This window comes from Entelurus aequoreus, linkage group LG12 (assembly GCF_033978785.1).
Source record: "Entelurus aequoreus isolate RoL-2023_Sb linkage group LG12, RoL_Eaeq_v1.1, whole genome shotgun sequence".
In the NCBI taxonomy this organism is placed as follows: domain Eukaryota; kingdom Metazoa; phylum Chordata; class Actinopteri; order Syngnathiformes; family Syngnathidae; genus Entelurus; species Entelurus aequoreus.
In genome coordinates, this window is record NC_084742.1 from 24,622,369 (window position 1) to 24,644,427 (window position 22,059).

Consider the following 22,059-nt stretch of genomic DNA (forward strand, 5'->3'; position numbering starts at 1 on the left):
AGAAAATTGCTATTATTGTTTTTTTCTTTGAAGTAAATTTAGCCCACTTTTGCTAAAATAGAAAATATAGGCTACTGATGGTGCCTTGAATACCGGTTTCTTTCATTTAATGTTCATGTTATGGGGATTTTTATATAAAGGAAATTTGTCTTTTGTGTCTGTTGAAAATTAAAGATTACTGACAGAGCCATAAGAAAATATTGCTTTATTTATCTGATCATATTGGAATATATTTGTTAGGTTTTCAGTAGGTTCAATTAGGTTCACTAGACTATATGCGTCATTTAAAAATTTTTCAATGAACATTCGAACAGTCCGGCCCTCGGCTTGTAGCTAAATTTTTTATTTGGCCCTCCGTCCATTTGACTTTGACACCCCTGCTCTACAGTATATGACAGAAATACTCTGTTGTTTTTTTATTGCAAAAACACCAGTTAAAGACCCTTTATATAATGAAATTCCTCTGCTGTTTTTCAGAACCTACTCCAAAAAACACTAGTCAAAGCTCCTCTATATGACAAGAACACTCTACTGTTTTAAGGACCAACTGGTGTTTTTAAGGACCTACTCCAAAAAACTAGTCAAATATCCTTTTAAAGGGGAACTGCAATTTTTTGGGAATTTTGCCTATCAATCACAATAATTATGAGAGACAAAAACACACGTCTTTTTTATTTTGATTTTAAAGAAGATGCGGGTAATGGGAGTCACCGTTGTAGCCTTCAAAGCCCTCTAGAACAACTACTAAACCCTCCAACGTTTTATATCCACACTGCAAGTCTATATATAATGTAGTAACAGACACGTTCATAAAAATATGTAATATGTTCAATATTTACCGTATTTTGGTCATTTTAATGATTGCCGTAACTAATTTTTCGGCGCATTTATTTGTTTCCATAGCAGCGCATTTCTGACTTCCGGCAACAACCTCTTCTTGATACAAACAAGCGAGTGTGTTCTAATCATGGCAAATTTGGTAACAAACAACGAATACAACAATTTTTGGACAGATGAGGTTTTACAACCTTATATTTTTGAATCTGAATTTATGGAGGATGAAGTACTGCTTCTGGAAGCGAGCACAAAGGAAGAGTGAGACGTTGGAGCAGACGAAAGCCAAAAGAGTGAGGTAAGAGTGAATCAAAGTTGCAAAATGTGGAATTTGAAGCCATGCAACTTCGACATTAATGGCGTGCTTGCCCATAATTAACTGGAAAAAAAGGTCCCTGGCTAGCTGGACCAAACAGACAACTGTCCATTGAGTGAGTCACTTTAACATTGATCATGACACACGCAGCACGTTATACTGTACGTGAATTGAATCATATGCTGTCTGGCTAACTGTGTACAAACAAAACATGAAATGTGGGCTAATACTTTACAGATACAGTAATATGATTGTTCATGTTTATCAGTCAGTACAGATTGGTGACTTATCGCACTGCGTTGTGCATAACAAACTCAAACATGTTTCGTGCCGACATTAAAGTGAGCTTATCTCTTGCCGTAGTTAACTTCTAAGGCTAATTCCGTAGCAGGCCGATGTGTTAATACGCTAGAGAAAAAGTTCCTCAGTGTTCGCTCATACAATAACAATGTCGCTACAGTTAGGTTATTTTACAGGTTACGGAACGTAAATGAAGTATTGTTGGTGTTTTTTTAATTCAATTTTAAAGTGAAACCAAAAAAGCATATGTCGTCTTTTCTCTTATAATGATTGTGAACGATAGGCAAAATTCCCCCCAAAAATGCAGTACCCTTCTCGATGGCAGGAACACTCTGCTGTTCTTAAGGACCAACTGGTGTTTCTAACTGCAAAAACCAAGTCAAAGATCCACAATATGACAGGAGTGCTCTGATTGTTTAAAAACCTCTTGCAGAACCACAAGTCAAATGTTTTTTAAAAAAACACAGAAGTGTTTTGCTGTTTTTAAGAACCTACAGCAAAGATGCTAGTCAAAGATCCTGTATTTAAGTGGCTCACACGGATGTTTTTGCTGCAAAAACACTCGTCAAAGGTCTCCAATGTGACCTTAGTGCTCTGCCGTTGGTAATGATCTACTGCACAAACCCTAGCCAAAGATCCTCTCTGTGACTGCATCCATTTCTGGTTTTTTGCTCCCGCCTTCCCGACAAGTCCCGTCAACATGACCTACTACAGATCTTAGTGATAAGATCTGTACCTTTTGTCACCTTCCGATGCTTCCCGGTGTTCAGCAGGCAGTGCAACAAAAGAGAGAACATAATTGAAAGCAAAAAAGAAAAAATCTTGCGCCCTGACACGAAAGCAAGGTAATTATGGAAACATATGGGTGAATGGGTTGTCGTTTAACCCTTTTGCTAATAATGTCTGACCACAGGAAGGGCAAAGAAAGGACACACTCTACACTGAGAGCGACTTGGAAAAAACGGTGTTGTAGTTTTCTATCCCTTAAGACATCCTCAGGACACTTTTTGCCATGTTACATTTTTAGGTCATTTTGGCTGAATATAATTGTTAATTAGACTTGTCATTTCCGTTCCCTTACTTGGCCTAAAATGACAATGCTGCACAAAAAGTGACACATTGGGTCCTGTTGAAAATGTCATTTTTGATCCTGTAAGTATCTTAACATAAACCAATGCAATCCTAAAAGTACAATTTAAACTACTGTGTTTCTATTTGTATATGTTATATTTGTCCACCAGATGGCACTAGCTTTCCCCATTGAAATCATGCAGTACAATAAAATTGCATTTATAAAACCTAAAAATTAGAGCCTTCATAAATATTGCAGTTATCATGTATATACGCAGATTACTCACACATTTTATGTTAACATGCTCCTTTAGAATAATCCCATATGGTTGCCTGAAAATGTACCTGAAAAGTGTGTTGTTATACGGTCAGTAATCAGGCTAATGCACACATCAGTGCAAAGATGAGTGAGGACACTCTGACTGTTGTACTGGATGACTGATTTCAGTGTCAAATTTACCTTCAAAATACACCCTGACGGGTTTTTCAAAAAAATCTTTAGCAAGTTTTGGGCAAAAAAATTATATTCCTTCAAGTAAAACGTTTAAAAGATGTCCCTGTGTGACATTCTGACAATAAAATTGCATTTGTGTCCAAATAATAGGGTCTTTTTTCAGTTTAATTTAATTTATGCCAGAGAGTAATAAACCTGTGATTAATCTGATTTTAAAAAATAAAAATAATAATCAGAGCCATATGACATGAAAAGGATCATAATAAAAAAACATATGAACATAAAATACGAATATATGTAATCAAACACTTTAGAAGTTTTAAAATATTCAAAATGGAACACAGGCATTTTTGGCCCTGATGTCCTCAAGTGCGAAGTTTAGTTTTAAATCTAACACGATGAATAAATAGTGCATTGAAATTAATGTTGCTGCCAATTGTTAACCCAAACCGTTTTTGGAAAGCAAACATATTAGTTTTTTTAGGCCAAATGTGTGTATATTTCTACAGATCTCTTTTTAACGGTTAAATAAAAGGGACAAACCGTGGCTGACAGTTCCAACAACGTTTTGTTCCTTCAAAGCAGGCCTCCATTGAGCTCCCAGACGACCTACTTGAAGTCCAATAGACCATTAACATGAACGGGATCAAGAAGGAAAGATGCTTCCTCACAATGCCAACTCGCTTCAGGCCATTTTTCTTCATCTCTCTCATGTTAATGGAGTCCAAAATTACCCTCTGTGGTCCATGCAAAATATGTCCACATCCCTCAGGTGAATCACTTTTTGTGTGTGTGCGTGCGTGTGCGCCTGTGCATGTGTGTGACCCAGCCAACTGGAGCTTTTGTGTTCCATTTGCTTATTGTGGCTGCTGGCAAAGAAGCGTCCTTGTCGTTGCGACACAATTAACTAAAAGTATTACAGCACTATGACTGAGGTCTCTCCAGAAACTACACTTACCCTGGATTTAAACTGGATGCATAACAGCATCCAGTTATGCATCCAGCATAACCATAATGCTGGTTATGCTAAACCAGCATTATGGTTTAGCATAATGCCAGTCCCAGTTGACGGTACTGGACTTATTTTATCTAAATAAAAACGTTATTTATTTAGATAAAATCTGTGGGTATTGTTAGACAGGTGTTGCCATTCAGCAGCCGTTAAGTATCTCGGATGGCTGGGTTAAGTTTACTTGCTTCTGCTTCTCTGGAAGGACAGAATAAACTGTTTGTGGTTCCACTTATTAGGTGATTATGCCTGGATTTGCAAGATCTCGTAAATGTCTGCGTAACTTTGTTGCATCAGAACGGCGGTGGGGATTGGCAGTTGGCTGAGACGTCCCATTGTGGCGCCATTCTATAGCCTTTACGCATCTAGTGGAAATCCTTGTTAACCCTTCTGCTTTGTAAGCAGCGTTTGGTTTACTGCAAACGTTTTAAACTCTGGGGCCACATTGGACTAAAATGATTAGGAAATTTATATATATATATATATATATATATATATATATATATATATATATATATATATATATATATATATATATATATATATATATATATATATATATATATATATATATTAGGGCTGTGAATCTTTGGGTGTCCCACGATTCGATTCAATATCGATTCTTGGGGTCACGGTTCGATTCAACATCGATTTTTTTTTTTTCAATTCAACACGATTCTCGATTCAAAAACGATTTTTTTTTCCCGATTCAAAACGATTCTCTATTCATTCAATACATAGCATTTCAGCAGGATCTACCCCAGTCTGCTGACATGCAAGCAGAGTAGTAGATTTTTGTAAAAAGCTTTTATAATTGTAAAGGACAATGTTTTATCAACTGATTGAAAATAATGTAAATGTGTTTTAACTATTAAATGAACCAAAAATATGACTTATTTTATCTTTGCGAAAATATTGGACACAGTGTGTTGTCAAGCTTATGAGATGCGATGCAAGTGTAAGCCACTGTGACACTATTGTTGTTTTTTTGTTGTTGTTTTTTTATAAATGTCCAATGATAATGTCAATGAGGGATTTTTAATCACTGCTATGTTGAAATTGTAACTAATATTGATACTGTTGTTGATAATATTCATTTTTGTTTCACTACTTTTGGTTTGTTCTGTGTCGTGTTTGTGTCTCCTCTCAATTGCTCTGTTTATTGCAGTTCTGAGTGTTGCTGGGTCGGGTTTGGTTTTGGAAATGGATTGCATTGTTATGGTATTGCTTTGTATTGTTTTGTTGGATTGATTAATTAAATAATTTTTTTTTTTTTTTAAATAAATAAAAAAATCTATTTTTTAAAAATGAGAATCGATTCTGAATCGCACAACGTGAGAATCGCGATTCGAATTCGAATCAATTTTTTTCCCACACCCCTTATATATATATGTATGTATGTATGTATGTATGTATGTATGTATGTATGTATGTATGTATGTATGTATGTATGTATGTATGTATATATATATATATATATATATATATATATATATATATATATATATATATATATATATATATATATATGTATGTATGTATGTATGTATGTATGTATGTATGTATGTATGTATGTATGTATGTATGTATGTATGTATGTATGTATGTATGTATGTATGTATGTATGTATGTATGTATGTATGTATGTATGTATGTATGTATGTATATATATACTGTATATGTCAGTGGTTCTTAACCTTGTTGGAGGTACCGAACCCCACCAGTTTCATATGCGCATTCACCGAACCCTTCTTTAGTGAAAAATAAAATGGTTTTTTTTCTTTCAAATCCAAGACAAATTTATATGTTTTTTTACTGGTGCTGAAAATTAACCGTGCATAAACATCACCTAGTTCAAAGAACAAAACCAAGACAGAGCATGAACTCACAACAAATTACACACCTGCAAATCAGTGTGACTTCTGCTGTTGCCTTTGAGAGACCAGTTTAGATATGCGTGGCTTCACCTTGGCAAGTGCCACTCTCATGTCATTTTCACAGCAAAGTCTGTTCCTTTTCTTCGTTTTTATGTCCAGCATCCTCGAAAAGGATTGCTCGCAAACACTGGGGGTATCCATAATTCGCCGATAGGGAGAAGTTGTTATTTACGATGAGTCAGGTGTGTCTTGACCTCCGCGGCGGGGCCCACTCCAAGATGGCGGCGAGGAGGCGGGGACGGCGAGCAAGCGGCGAGAAAGACGCGGCAACCAGGTGCGGGGATTGCTCACCTGGTCACAATTACCTAATCCCCTCGCAGTGTTTAAAGAGACAGCGGCCGAGAGCGACGGGAGAAAAGGAGGTGGAGAGTCAGCGAGACACGCAGAGGTTAACGAGGAGCGAACACGCCGCCGAAGACGAAGACGCGGCCGGCTGAAAAGCGGACCGGAGAGCGAGCAGGGAAGAGGAGCTGCAAAGCGACCTGAGACTGAGGGGTTTTATTTGAAAAAATAAACGAAAGTCTACACCTGCCGCAACATGTCTTCCTTTGATGGTCCATGGAACCCACCCGACAGCTTAGGACTGTCACAGTCATACTTGCCAACCCTCCCGAATTTTCCGGGAGACTCCCGAATTTCAGTGCTCTCCCGAAAATCTCCCGGGACAACCATTCTCCCGAATTTCTCCCGATTTCCAGCCGGACTTAAGGCACGCCCCCTGCAGGTCCGTGCGGACCTGAGTGAGGACAGCCTGTCCTCACGTCCGCTTGGCCAACCAAAAAGTAACCGCAGAACTCTATACGTATAGTGTTTTGTGGTTACTTTTTGATTGGCCAACGGTTTACGTTGTATTGCGCACGCTGACAGCAAGTGTGGGAGTCTTTTTTTTATTTTTATTTTTATTTTTCTAAACCTTTATTAATAACATTCAACATATGATTAAAAAAAATAAAATAAAAACAAGTACAGAAGTAGTACAAAACAGCGCCAGGGGGTTTGTAAACTCAATAAAGCAACTAAAGAAGAATGCAAAAAATATATATATATATATATATATATATATATATATATATATATATATATATATATATATATATATATATATATATATATATGTACAAATATATATATATATATATATATATATATATATATATATATGTATATATATATATATATATATATATATATATATATATATGTATATATATATATATATATATATATAAATATATATATATGTACAGTATATATATATATATATATATATATATATATATATATATGTACAGTATATGTAACAAAATGTAAAGCCATAGGCTCACATAATTTCTGTAAGTAATCCTAATTTGGAGCCCAGCATCATCGTTTTCACAGCTTTTTGGTTGTTAGAGGTAGAGAGTGTTTTAATGTAGAGTTCTAAATCTTTTTTAAAGGCACAAAAAACAGGTCGGGTATTGAGAAACTTACATTTATGAATATAAAACTTAGCCAATAGTATAATGAGGTTGCAAAGGTAAAATTCCTTTTCAAATTGTTTTTCATATAGTGTAAATCCAAATATCACATCTTTAAAACAAAGCACAAATTTGTCATGGGCAAGTGTGGGAGTCTGTTCTGAAGTATGAAGTAAAGAGACGTAACTTCATCACCTCGCCTGGTTATTGACTCCAACCCATAATATTACACTGCCCATACCTATGCTCAGAGGTGGGTAGTAACGCGCTACATATACTCCGTTACATCTACTTGAGTAACTTTTGGGATAAATTGTACTTCTAAGAGTAGTTTTAATGCAACATACTTTTACTTTTGCTTGAGTATATTTATAGAGAAGAAACGCTACTTTTACTGCGCTCCATTTATCTACATTCAGCTCGCTACTCGCTACTGATTTTATCAATCTGTTAATGCACGCTTTGTTTGTTTTGGTTTGTCAGACAGACCTTCAAAGTTGGATGTATGCATGCCTGCGTTTCACCAATCAGATGCAATCACTGGTGACGTTTGACTCCGTTTCACCAATCATATGCAGTCACTTGTGACGTTGGACCAATCAAACAGAGCCAGGCAGTCACATGACCGTCACACGTGGACCCCGACTTAAACAAGTTGAAAAACTTATTCGGGTGTTACCATTTAGTGGTCAATTGTACGGAATATGTACTGTACTGTGCAATCTACTAATAAAAGTTCCAATCAATCAATCAAAAGTGTGAAGGAAAAAAATACACTTTTTTATTTCAACCGTACATCCCGTCAAAAGCCTAAAGACTGACGCACAGTTCCTGTCTTCACGCCTGCGCTAACAAAATAAGAGTCTCCGAAAGCCAGCGCAAACAAGCTAGCAAGCTACGGAGTTTGCCGCTAATGTATTTCTTGTAAAGTGTATGAAAACGAATATGGAAGCTGGACAAATAAGATGCCAAAAACCAACCACTTTCATGTGGTATTAGACAGAAAGGAGGAACTTTTTTTCTCCTCCATTTGAAAACGTGGGCGTTATCAGCACTACCGTCTGATTCCAATCAATGCAAGTCATCAGAATCAGGTAATACACCAACTTATATTCTTGTCTTCATGCAAGAAAGGAATCTATATGTTAAACATGCATGTATATTCATTAAAACACCTTTAACATGTGTACAAAAACGGCAAAATAAATAAATATAAATTATATACTGTATATATAAATGTGTATATATATATATATATATATATATATATATATATATATATATATATATATATATATATATATATATATATATATATATATATATATATATATATTTATATGATATGTGAGTGTATGTATATGTATATGATATGTGTGTGTATGTATATGTATATATGAGGTAGATCACCTCGACTTGGTCATTTATTAAGTAATTGATTAACGTTGAAAAACTTATTGGGGTGTTACCATTTAGTGGTCAATTGTACGGAATATGTACTGTACTGTGCAATCTACTAATACAAGTTTCAATCAATCAATCAATGAATGCCTACTGACCCTATGGTGCTGTTAAGTTATTGTGGCTCAATTTGCCTTAATTTTGTATTTTTTTTATTTTTATTTATTTATTTATTTTTGTCCTGTCCAGCTTCTCAGGCAAATCATATAGTTGATGTAGATGCCCATATCAGCTGTTCGGATTTACTTTACAAAAGAGAAGTGTAGGATACTTCTCTTGTTGCCTTATTTGTATTTGACTTTATTAAATGTATTTATATTATCATTTGGTGCAGCCCGGCCGGAGCAGGAGGGGATAGAAAGAGAAAAAAAGGAAGACTGAGGGGGGAATTGTGGGGACAAGAGGGGGATTAGACAGAGAGACAAAAACAACAACAGCAAACACAACAACAACAACAACAACAATAGAGCAACATCAGCAAATATGACATGAACAAATATGATGGTAAAAGTAATAGCAAATAAGCAGTTAGCGAAAATAAAAAATAATACAGAAATGACAATGAGCATTATTACACTAAAAATGGAGCAATACAAATACCAATAGAAATAGCGCTATTTTTTAAAATTTTAATGTATTATTATTTAATATATATTATTGTTTTAGTTGCTTAAGAGATATTCCTGGCTCTGAATTTGCTCATTGCTATTTTTATGTGTGTGCATTATTTGTTGCCGTCATCATTAAACCAACAGGTTACTCATCAGTTACTCAGTACTTGAGTAGTTTTTTCACAACATACTTTTTACTTTTACTCAAGTAAATATTTGGGTGACTACTCCTTACTTTTACTTGAGTAATACATCTCTAAAGTAACAGTACTCTTACTTGAGTTCAATTTCTGGCTACTCTACCCACTTCTGCCTTTGCTCCTTCAAAGGCTGTGCTACTGGCTGCAAAGCATTGCACTTTCAAATACAACAATGAGTATGGAGGAGTGTTATGTGTGTATATGTGTAAATAAATGAACACTGAAATTCAAGTATTTATTTTATTTATATGTATATATATATAATAATATATATATATATATATATATATATATATATATATATATATATATATATGTATATGTATACAAACCCCGTTTCCATATGAGTTGGGAAATTGTGTTAGATGCAAATGTAAACGGAATACAATGATTTGCAAATCATTTTCAACCCATATTCAGTTGAATATGCTACAAAGACAACATATTTGATGTTCAAACTGATAAAAAAAATGTTTTGAAAATATTTATTAACTTTAGAATTTGATGCCAGCAACACGTGACAAAGAAGTTGGGAAAGGTGGCAATAAATACTGATAAAGTTGAGGAATGCTCATCAAACACTTATTTGGAACATCCCACTGGTGAACAGGCAAATTAGGAACAGGTGGGTGCCATGATTGGGTATAAAAGTAGATTCCATGAAATGCTCAGTCATTCACAAACAAGGATAGGGTGAGGGTCACCACTTTGTCAACAAATGCGTGAGCAAATTGTTGAACAGAAAAACCTTTCTCAACCAGCTATTGCAAGGAATTTAGGGATTTCACCATCTACGGTCCGTAATATCATCAAAGGGTTCAGAGAATCTGGATAAATCACTGCACATAAGCAGCTAAGCCCGTGACCTTCGATCCCTCAGGCTGTACTGCATCAACAAGCGACATCAGTGTGTAAAGGATATCACCACATGGGCTCAGGAACACTTCAGAAACCCACTGTCAGTAACTACAGTTGGTCGCTACATCTGTAAGTGCAAGTTAAAACTCTCCTATGCAAGGCGAAAACCGTTTATCAACAACACCCAGAAACGCCGTCGGCTTCGCTGGGCCTGAGCTCATCTAAGATGGACTGATACAAAGTGGAAAAGTGTTCTGTGGTCTGACGAGTCCACATTTCAAATTGTTTTTGGAAACTGTGGACGTCGTGTCCTCCGGACCAAAGAGGAAAAGAACCATACAGATTGTTATAGGCGCACATTTGAAAAGCCAGCATCTGTGATGGTATGGGGGTGTATTAGTGCCCAAGACATGGGTAACTTACACATCTGTGAAGGCGCCATTAATGCTGAAAGGTACATACAGGTTTTGGAGCAACATATGTTGCCATCCAAGCAACGTTACCATGGACGCCCCTGCTTATTTCAGCAAGACAATGCCAAGCCACGTGTTACATCAATGTGGCTTCATAGTAAAAGAGTGCGGGTACTAGACTGGCCTGCCTGTAGTCCAGACCTGTCTCCCATTGAAAATGTGTGGCGCATTATGAAGCCTAAAATACCACAACGGAGACCCCCGGACTGTTGAACAACTTAAGCTGTACATCAAGCAGAAATGGGAAACAATTCCACCTGAGAAGCTTAAAAAATGTGTCTCCTCAGTTCCCAAACGTTTACTGAGTGTTGTTAAAAGGAAAGGCCATATAACACAGTGGTGAACATGCCCTTTCCCAACTACTTTGGCACATGTTGCAGCCATGAAATTCTAAGTTAATTATTATTTGCAAAAAATAAATAAAGTTTATGAGTTTGAACATCAAATATCTTGTCTTTGTAGTGCATTCAATTGAATATGGGTTGAAAAGGATTTGCAAATCATTGTATTCCGTTTATATTTACATCTAACACAATTTCCCAACTCATATGGAAACGGGGTTTGTATATATATATATATATATATATATATATATATATATATATATATATATATATATATATATATATATATATATATATATATATATATATAGCTAGAATTAACTGAAAGTGAAGTATTTATTTTATTTATATATATATATAATAAATACTTGAATTTCAGTGAATTCTAGCTATAAATATAATCCTCCCCCCTTAACCCCGCCCCCCGGACTCGCCCACCCCGACCATGCCCACCCTAAACCCTCAAATAGAGTTATTGGAGCACATACTTTTTTGTTGTTTTGTCACAAAAACATTCATGAAGTTTGGTTCTTTTATGAATTTATTATGGGTCTACTGAAAATGTGACCAAATCTGCTGGGTCAAAAGTATACATACAGCAACATACATGATCAATTTTGATGATGTAGAAAAGTTTCCGCCCGCCGCTAGTGTTTTACTTGCTTCTATTCAATAGCGTAACATTATTTCTGAACTTTAAAAAGTGCAGTGGACATGTCCCCCCTTACCAACCCAAATCACTTTCATGCATATAGAGTGCCTTCTTGACTTATAGAACTTGGGCTAGCATTTTGTTTAGTTCATCCTCAAAAACAGCAGGTCCTAGAAACCATTACAGCGTTGTGTTTTTGCAGTGGATCCTTATCAGCACGTCTAAAGAAAACCAAAAAGCAGTCCCGTACATAAAATATATGCACGGTGGAAGAGGGGTTAGTGCGTCTGCTTCACAATACGAAGGTCCTGAGTAGTCCTGGGTTCAATCCCGGGCTCAGGATCTTTCGTGGGTCCCCTCCGGTCACTCCGGCTTCCTCCCACCTCCAAAGACATGCACCTGGGGATAGGTTGATTGGCAACACTAAATTGGTCCTAGTGTGTAAATGTGAGTGTGTATGTTGTCTGTCTATCTGTGTTGGCCCTGTGATGAGGTGGCGACTTGTCCAAGGTGTACCCCGCCTTCCGCCCGATTGTAGCTGAGATAGGCTCCAGAGACCCCGAAGGGAATATGCGGTAGAAAATGGATGGGATGGATGGATGGAAGCTTTTGCTGTATGTACTTAAAAAAAACAGCGCAATGCAAATGAAGAATCTTTGAATAGTGTTTTTGCAATATATCCTTAAAAACAGCACTCTATTTGACTGTGTTTTGGCAGTTGATTCCTGAAAATTGCAGAGTCGTCCTGTCATATAGAGAATCTTTGGCTTGCTGTAGATCCTTACCAATCATCAGCAAGCCTGAATACGACAAAAACAGCGGGTGGTGATGATCCCTTCAAGGAGTGTCTTTGTAGTCGATTGACCTTCATTTTATTTAACAACAAACATCCTGACATAAATATTCCTGAAAGTAGCAGATGCAATAACGAAAGGCAAGCAGACGTCCTAAAAGTCCATCTGTTGTGTTGCAGAAAGAATGCGAGGCAAGATTAAGCAGTGAGGCTGGAACATTTTGAAATGTTGCATTTGATTCATTAAAATCCAACCTGCTGAATTAGTATTTATCACCACCGTCAGAGTTTGTGAAATGGGGGTGTCAGGCGGGCTGTGAGAGGCAGGAGGACTTTCAATGTTAGTCTGTAGTCAAGTCTGTATTCATACTTGAACAATACACAAGCCCCCAGCTAGGTGGCAGCAGGCTGACCGGGAGATATGACAAAGTATATACAGTGGAGCTCTTGGCTTTACTCGGAAGGTAGTATTGATTTAATATTGTTAAGTAGAATAATTTCTTATTTCAGTGTTCTTTCAACATTTCAAATTAAGTAGGGTGTAAACTGTGTATGTTCCCAATGGGGGGCATTATAGAAAATAATTTCAAACCTATTGGTTTATATGGCTTTATTTTGATCAAACAGTATTCTCCAGAACACCTCACCAATGAGGTGACCATCCTTTCCCTTCCTTCTCTGCTAGTTTGTACCTTGGGAACTTCTATTAAAAAAGATGCCCCCCGCCGCCACCTCCTGACAGCCACCCATCAAGCTGGGCTGCAATTTAAAAGGCAGTCAGTCCAGAAGGCTGCCTATCAGCATGGCTGCCAGGAAGCAACTTTGACCATCTTCTCCTTTCATTTCAGTTTTTTGTACTTTTTCCACATTAAATGCTCAAAAGAGTCATCATGAGACATACTATTTAGTTACACAGCACTCCTGTTGTATAAAGGATCTTTAACTAGCAGGTGGTCCCTAAAAACAGCACAGTGCTTTTGAAATATAGAGGATCTTTGACCAGCTTTTTGCAGTGGCTCCTTAAAACATTGTGCTCCCGTCATATAGGGCAGTGGTCCCCAACCGGTACCGGTCGCTGCACGAGAAAAAAAAACAAAAAACATCAAATGTATAGATATTATATATATAATATTCCCCCCCTGTCCGCGGGACAAATTTTCAAGTGTTGACCGGCTCGCAGCTACAAAAAGGTTGGGGACCACTGATACAGGGGATCTTTGACCAGTGTTTTTGCAGTGGGTCTTTAAAAACCGAACACTTCTGTCACATAGAGGATTGTTAATTAACTTTTTGTTTGTTTGTTTTTTGCATAGTGTCCATTAATAAAATTATCAGAGCACTTATCTCAATAGAGGAGATTTGATTTGTGTTTTTGCAGTAGATCCTTAAAAACAACAGAGCACTCCTGCAGGATATCTTTGTCCTGCATTATTATGGGAAGTCCTTAAAACATCAGAGTGCTCCTGTCATTGAGAGAATCTTTGTCCAGCGTTTTGGCAGTAGGCCCTTAAAAACATCAGAGCCCTAGAGGATCTTAGACAAGTGTTTGTTTTGCATTATGTGGCCTGCTAGAAACAGTATATGACTCCTGTTGTATAAAAGATATTTGAATTGTGTTTTTGCACTCGGTCCTTAAAAACATCAGAGCCCTCCTATCATATAGTGGATCTTTGACCAGTCTTATTGTAGTAGGTATTGTAAACATCAGAGCCCTCCTGTCGCATAGAGGATCTTAGACAAGTCTTTGTTTTGCATTATGTGGCCTAATAGGAACAAGTCTAGCACTCCTGTAATATAAAAGATCTTTGATTAGTGTTTTTTATTTTTTATTTTGTGACATACTAAAAACTGCACAGTACTCTTGTTGTATAGAGGATCTTTGACTAAGGTTTCTACAGTAGTTCCTTAGAAACAGCAGTTTGTTCTCCAAAACAGCAGGGTGTTCCTGTCATATAAAGGATCGTTGTCCATGTTGTCCATATACATCCGAGTGCTCCTATCATATAGAGGATCTTTGACTAGTGTTTTTCTGTTGCTGTTTTTTTTGCATCATGTAGCCTACTAACAACAGAAGAGTACTCATGTTATATAGTGGATTTTTGACTTGGGTTTTTACAGTAAGTCCTTAAAAACAACAGTTGGTCTTCAAAAACTGCAGACTGATCATGTAATATAGAGGATCTTTGACCAGCGTTATTGCAGTAGATCTTTAAAAAGAGCAGAACGCTCTTGTCATATAAAGGAGATTTGGCCAGCGAATTAGCATTGTTTTTTTAAAAGCAGAAGAGCACCCTGTCACATAGAGGATCTTTGATTAAACCTACTTGTCATTCATTCATCCATCCATCCATTTTCTACCGCTTGTCCCTTTCGGGGTCACGGGGGGTGCTGGAGACTATCTCAGCTGCAATCGGGCGGAAGGCGGAGTACACCCTGGACAAGTCGCCAACTCATCGCAGTACTTGAAAATATGTTGCCCCAACAGACAATTGGCACACATTGTTAATTGTTCAATGAAAAAAAAAAAGCAAAAACAACTTTGACATAAATCTTTCTGTGCTGCTAATTGAGACAGCAGAAAGGCGTCGACTGTTCCATTCCTCCGCTAAACGCCTATTAGATGGCGTATACCAGATGGTCCGTCTTTGAATGTCATTGGCGGGCCAGTTGTTTTCTGCTCGAGCCGATCTGGCGAGCGTCAGCGTGGTTTGACAACTTGGCCTGGGATTGATTTCATCTTTCAGCACCCAGCAAACATTTCTGACAAAGACATATGGTGGAGAGAAGTGTGCAACAGCAGGCTGCCAAGCCTCCGAGCCCGCTGGATTGTTTTTACGCTTGATTATTTGAGGCAACATGCACATTTAGACAAGCGCTGCAGTCAGCAGGGGGGCTGGTCAAAGATCCTCTATATGACAGGAGAGGACCTACTGCAAAAACACAAGTCGAAGAACATTTGACTTCACTGTACAAACTGTATGAAATCTAAAATATGGAAGTGAATTGTGCTGCTAGTTGAATAGTTCTAACATAGATGATGGGTTTATAATCACAATAACATGACATGATAACAACCAACAGGTGTCATTATACAGCTTTAAATCAAACACATGAAGTTGTGTCACCTTGACAATGCTCTAATGTGGTGGTGTTCATTCAAGGCCAATTATAAGACATGAATCAATGTAGGGCAGACAAGCAGTTGTTGTTTTACGACCTGCTGATAAACTGGAGTTAATCATTCGCTATGTAGCTTTTGAAACAGAAAAAAAAAAAATCCCAACAATGCAGATGTGGTAAAATGTCACGTAGCACTGATAAGCTGCCTTGCTGTAATTGCAAGAAGATGATTTTATTGGACTTGTAAAAAAGGATTTGTCACGTCCTTCTTGGGCTTTTGCATGCATTGATAAGACTAACTAGTGATGATGGCAACAGCACTGTACACCACTCCAGCAGATGTACGCCTTGCATATCAACCAGGAATACATTTAGCGTTTTGACAGTAGATATTCACACGCTTTAGCCGCTCGCACGCCACCAGCTTGCCACAATCAATTGCACGTTTGCCAAGCATTATCTTCCAGCTCGGGACAAAAAAAAAACAAGGCATGCCGATATGCCGGCCATCAATCACATGATTAATTCAACTCTACCACCACCACACTTTTTGAAAGTGAACCCTGCATTAATTTACCAGACCTTGAACGCCTTACACATAATCAGTGCCTGCACTTGTTCTATTATACATCCATTTTCTTGTTTACGTCCTTTAACCTGTCTGACATTTTTTCTTAACCAGTGTTGAACCAAAGATTTTCTCTGAGACAGAAACGTTCTGCTGTGTTTAAGGATCTAGTGCTTGTCAAAGATCCTCAATAGGAAAGGAATTTCTTCTCCCCTCCTAAAATGAAATATTAGTGTTAAATAGTGCAAAGATTGGACAATAGTTGTTTGCTCTTGTCCTGCTCTTGCTTTTCGTGATGACAATGAATTCTCTAGTGGACAAACATGAGTGCATTGGTTGATGTGTCGGGTTTGTTTTGTATTTTGTCATCCTGCAGCTCTTCAACTATCGGGAAGTTTTCTTGAGTGCTGAAAGGTAAGCAGTTGTTGTCCTTTTTTGTGCAATTTTACACTTTATTTAAAGGGAATCTACACTTGTTTTTGTAAGTTTGCCTATCGTTCACAATCATTATGAAAGACATGACGACGGATGGATTTTTAAAAATACATTCAAAATATTAAATAAACGTAAATGAAAGTCCTCTTACAGCGCAGCCAATGGGAGCTCCATTAAGCCGCCCATAAAATACAGTAAATAACCATTCAAAAAGTGCCAACAATACTCTATATACATTTGGTGATTTGAATGTCAAGCAAGTATTAGTGATATTATTATTATAAGCGCTAACGCAGACAAACTATTTATAGCGGCGCCGTGATCACTACCGTGTCTCCCTACGTTTACATCTTCGAGTGGTCTGCTGCTTCTTTGCTTCCTTGCTCCCTGTAAGTTTATTGTAGATCATAGATCATGCATCTCACTTGGAAAATAGATGGCTAAGGACGTATTCCGACAAGTTGGGACATTTTGACAGCCATTCAGGACCTGGAACTGGCGAAGATGACACTAAAAGTGCTTGTTCCCCCCGCACCTCCACCCCATTTCTTTGCAAGGATTATGAGACATTCCTTATGTAAATGTGAATATATTAAAAAGTTAAAGTACCAATGATTGTCACACACACACTAGGTGTGGCGAAATTATTCTCTGCATTTGACCCATCACCCTTCATCACCCCCTGGGAGGTGAGGGGAGCAGTGGGCAGCAGTGGTGGCCGCGCCCGGGAATAATTTTTGGTGATTTAACCCCCAATTCCAACTTTTGATGCTGAGTGCCAGCAGGGAGGTAATGGGTCCCATTTTTATAGTCTTTGGTATGACTCGTCCGGGGTTTGAACTCACAACCTACCGATCTCAGGGCGGACACTCTTAACTATGAACATCCTAGCAGTCGGCATCCTAATGACAGCAGATATTGTACAGTAAGTGATGTTTTATTATGTTTGTTGGCTCTCATAAAGTCTGCAGTGAGTAACAATCAGTGATGAAGAAAAAAAAACAAACGTTGTGATGACCAAAGTACGTAAATATTAAATGGTATTATAAATGTGCTTGTTACTACATTACATATATACTTACATCATGTATATAAAACCCTAATGGAGGTGTTTGGATGATTTTGTTAGGGGCTATATGGGCGGAATTGAATGGCTCCCATAGGCTCCATTTTAAGTGAACTTTTGGTCAAATGATGTTAATATTTAGAATGCATTAAAAAAAAAAAAAACATCCGTTGTCATGTCTTTCATAATGATTGTGAACGATTGGCAAAATTCCAAAGAAGTGCTGTTTCCCTTTAAAGCCGGAAAGACAGTGGTCATGTTAGTTATGCAATGTATGCAACTGTGTCTGGGGGTGCTACAATATGCTGTGATTGCACGCCATTGTTTTCTTTGACATTTTCGTGACAAATGTCTTCAATTTAGAATTCAGTATCGTGGTGGTGGACAGTTTGCAGCAGTGCGGGCATAATTAGTGTTCGGCTTTGGACATGTCATAGCGTCTTATTATTATTATTGTTATGTCGTCTGCTCACTTCAAGATGTCTCCTTGTCTGTACAAAGGGGCTCAGGTGTGCGCCTTCAGCCTTTTCCCCCTTAATTTATATTAGTGTAACGCTCCTCCAGCCATGCCACATGGCACCTCATGCAGCATGCTTCTGTTCTTGCATCACACTATATTAACCAAGAAAAAGCAAAAGGACATAGCCCCGAACTTTGAGGGAAAAGTCATGGCAAGGCCAACTTAGTAATAGTAGTTGCAGTAATTTATTTGTTATTATTGTTATTACATACAGTATTGTGGCACTTTTGCAGGCAAGACACTATAGTGAATTACAACCTTGTTTGGTTACATGACTATAATTAGTTACTGTAGTGTGCTGTATTGTGATGGTTTTAAGGCCAAGATATTTTCTAATGATATTTTTATTACACATTTGATTATTATTATTATTATTAGTAGTAGTAGTATTGTTATTATCGTTATCATTACAATATATTTTGGCAGTAAATATCGCTGCATTATTATCATTTTATGTTTTTTTTTTTTTTCCAAGCTCGGCAAAAGCAAAAAAATTACAAAGTTGATATAATTTGGTTACAATAGAGGATTAAACATAATTAAATATATATTTTATTATTAATATTTGTTAAACATTTGGTCGTATTAAATTGTGGTCTATATATTGCCAATGCAGTATGCTGAAGATGCAAAAAATTATAGGAAGTTTACATCATTTGGTTACATCCAAAGCGCTCATTTCAACACAAACAAGTATTTTTTTAGTTTATGTATTTGTTTGATTAAAAAAATTCAGGGCAAGACATAGGCAAGCAAATGAGAACGTTTGTACTGTTTGGTTACACTGGAGGAGTTAACTTTATCAATATGTGTATTAGTATTATTTTTGAAAAATGTTGCAATATTGTATTGTGGTATTTATGTTATTCACCAAAGTAGTATGCTGACAATGTAAACAATACGGGAAGTTTACCTTTTTGGTTACATTCGAAGAGCTCATTCCAACATAAATATGTATTGTTATTATTAAAATAAATATTATATATATATTTTTCTGATACAGGGATGTTTTTTTCAGGCAAGGTACTACCATGAAGAGGCGGACAAAAAGAAATAGATTGTATTCGGTTAAATTAGATGAGCTAACTTTAATTACAGTGTAAGTATTATGTTTCGGGTTTATTTTGGTTGCATTTTTTTTAAGTTATGCAATGATGTCCTGTTTTTCGAGGCAAGACAGTGTGCTTAAAAAGCAAAATATACAGCAAGCTAGCCTTATTTGGTTACATTAGAGGAGCTATCTTGATCATTATTCTATTTTTTATGCACTATCATGATGCCTTTCAAAGCAAAGCATTATGCTCAAAAGACTAAAAATACAAAAAGTTCACCCTCTTTGTGTAAATTAGATGAGTTAACTTTTTCCATTCAATGTGATGCAGCATCATTTCATGTGGTATAACTAATGAAGTTTCCAGTTGTTGCTTAGTAAAATATGGTTGCTGATTGTAACCCGACCTATTCTCTAAGATCAAAAGTGTTTGCTATTGATTTTATTTACATAGCCTTCTTATATTTTGAACACAGTGCAAATCAAAAGCAATTGTTTCCAAGTGCATGCGTAAATCAATGTGTCCCAGGCGGAATCTTCCCCCCCCCTTCACCCTACGCTCAATACTTCCAATTTATGTTTTAATTACGATGATCTACTAAGTGCAGAGAGGCTCCAGTTGGCAGGCCTGCAATCAGCATCAACAAGGCTGGCTGGCATCGTTACGTTGCACGGCGGAACTGAAATTTCAATGTATTTGAAGCACTTATCTTTATATGCGCGGCTACTGCTGCATGGACTCTTGCATGCCTTGCTACGGAACACTGTTTGCTTCAGACTGCACACATTTGTTCTTGAAGGACAATGCATCATTTGATCGCATGCAATTAACTGCTGAAAACCAACGTGCCATTTAAGTGGTGCCTGGCACGCCTTAAAACCTATAAATTTTACTGACTCTTGTAATTAGGACAAATCGATAAAGCGGTCGCCTTTTACTGCTTTACTGACGCCATAAACACTGTTAACAAAGTCATGTTTGGAAAGCTACTGTAGAAAACAACACAGCACAGTATTACGTTTAGATTTGTGTTCATGCTGATTCTATTGAATGCCAAAAACTTCATTAGTTGTCTGGATATGAGAGACTTTTTTTTTTTTACACACAGTTACTCATTCGAATAATATTGACCTTTTCTACCCCTTTTTGTTTTTTTCTTCTGTTCAGTATCTTTGAATGAGGCAATATATTGCCTGTTCTCAACTTTTAGAGCAAGAGTTCTATTGGTTTTGAATCATACCTAGCAAATATAGCAATGTTTATTATTGTCAATGTACTGCCGGTCACAATTTTAAAATAATCCAAACCCTATTAGTTTTGAATGCTACCTGAGTCAGTTAGACAAGTCACAACTATTGGAGCATGAGGTCTATTGGTTTTGAATGATACAGAGCGAAGAAAGATATAGTAAATTGAACATTGTTAGCAGGCGGCTGTCAGTGTTTTTTAAATTATTATTAGTTTTGAATGCCATCTGTGACAAGATGCTGATGATGATCTCAATTGGGGAAAATGTTCTATTGGTTTGAATGATACCTCGCAAAGATAGCTACCAGTCAGAATTGTATTAATAAAAATCAACCTAGCAGGCACAAGACAATGTTTACAACGTTGACTATACATTCATGTCCTTTAAAACTGACTTTGAAACAATGTTGCAAAATAGTTGTATTTTTAAATTGATGTCCATATTGTTGGTTGGGAAATGACCAAATTTCATCGGTCAAATTAACGTCACAACCTGACATTGAACAAACGTCGTCAAAAAGAATGTTGTTCCAACGTTATATTTGTGTTGTATAATATTGTTTGGGAATTCACCAAAATGCAATTGTCAAAATAATGCCAGAACCCAACATTGATTAAACGTTATGTTTGAGTTGCTCAACTTCAGGACCTAATTCAACAAGATCTCTACGTTGTTTTAGTGTCTTGTGCCTGATGGGAAAGCCGTATTTTCAAATGTCATATACATAAACCAATTGCAGGCAAATTATTGGAGCAGGAGTTCTATTAGTTTTGAATGATCCCTTGCAGAGAAAGATACCTTCTTGCATTGCCAGTGCATTAGTTTTATCAGTCTCAATTATTTTGCTCTACCAATACAAACTCCCTATTGATTTTCAACTTCATCCACTTCAGCGTTGCACAAAAAAGGTGTTTTCTTTAACCATATTGGTCATGTTTATCCAGCTCTGTTGTGTTCCATTTGGCCAAACATGCCTTTTACTAGCTTTCAGTGAAAATAAATCAAAGTCCTACAATGTTATCGACGCCTCCAACGGCGGCTAATCTCATTGCAAAGCATGCAACTGTGCCTTCTATATCCCTCTTTGAAAAGTAAGTAATTAAAGTTAAACTTGCCACATCTTACACGTCCCCCTTCCACCATCGCCACCTTGAATCCCCTCAAAGCTTCGGGCGGTTTATCAGCATCATGGGGGGGGTTCAGGCAATCTGAGCTGGAAGTACGACATGCTCATCGACTTTGGATGTAATCTCTTTGGTGGCCTGACGCGTCCAGTCAG

The 22,059-nt window shown here is 37.1% G+C and overlaps 1 protein-coding gene and 1 long non-coding RNA gene across 50 annotated transcripts in view; one reads left to right on the plus strand and one right to left on the minus strand.

The window, feature by feature from the left end:
• Positions 1-22,059, plus strand: part of LOC133661813 (receptor-type tyrosine-protein phosphatase delta-like) — a 660,250-nt gene that overhangs the window by 392,909 nt on the left and 245,282 nt on the right. For 48 of the 49 annotated variants that reach the window (XM_062065281.1, XM_062065286.1, XM_062065292.1 and 45 more), the window contains exon 8: positions 16,835-16,872. The exons of the other annotated variant lie outside the window; for it this stretch is intronic. The gene's annotated coding sequence lies outside the window, so the exon portion shown is untranslated. The remainder of the gene's footprint in view (positions 1-16,834; positions 16,873-22,059) is intronic. 49 annotated transcript variants of the gene reach the window in all.
• Positions 1-22,059, minus strand: part of LOC133661819 (uncharacterized) — a 49,379-nt gene that overhangs the window by 21,457 nt on the left and 5,863 nt on the right. The gene's annotated exons all lie outside the window — the stretch shown is intronic.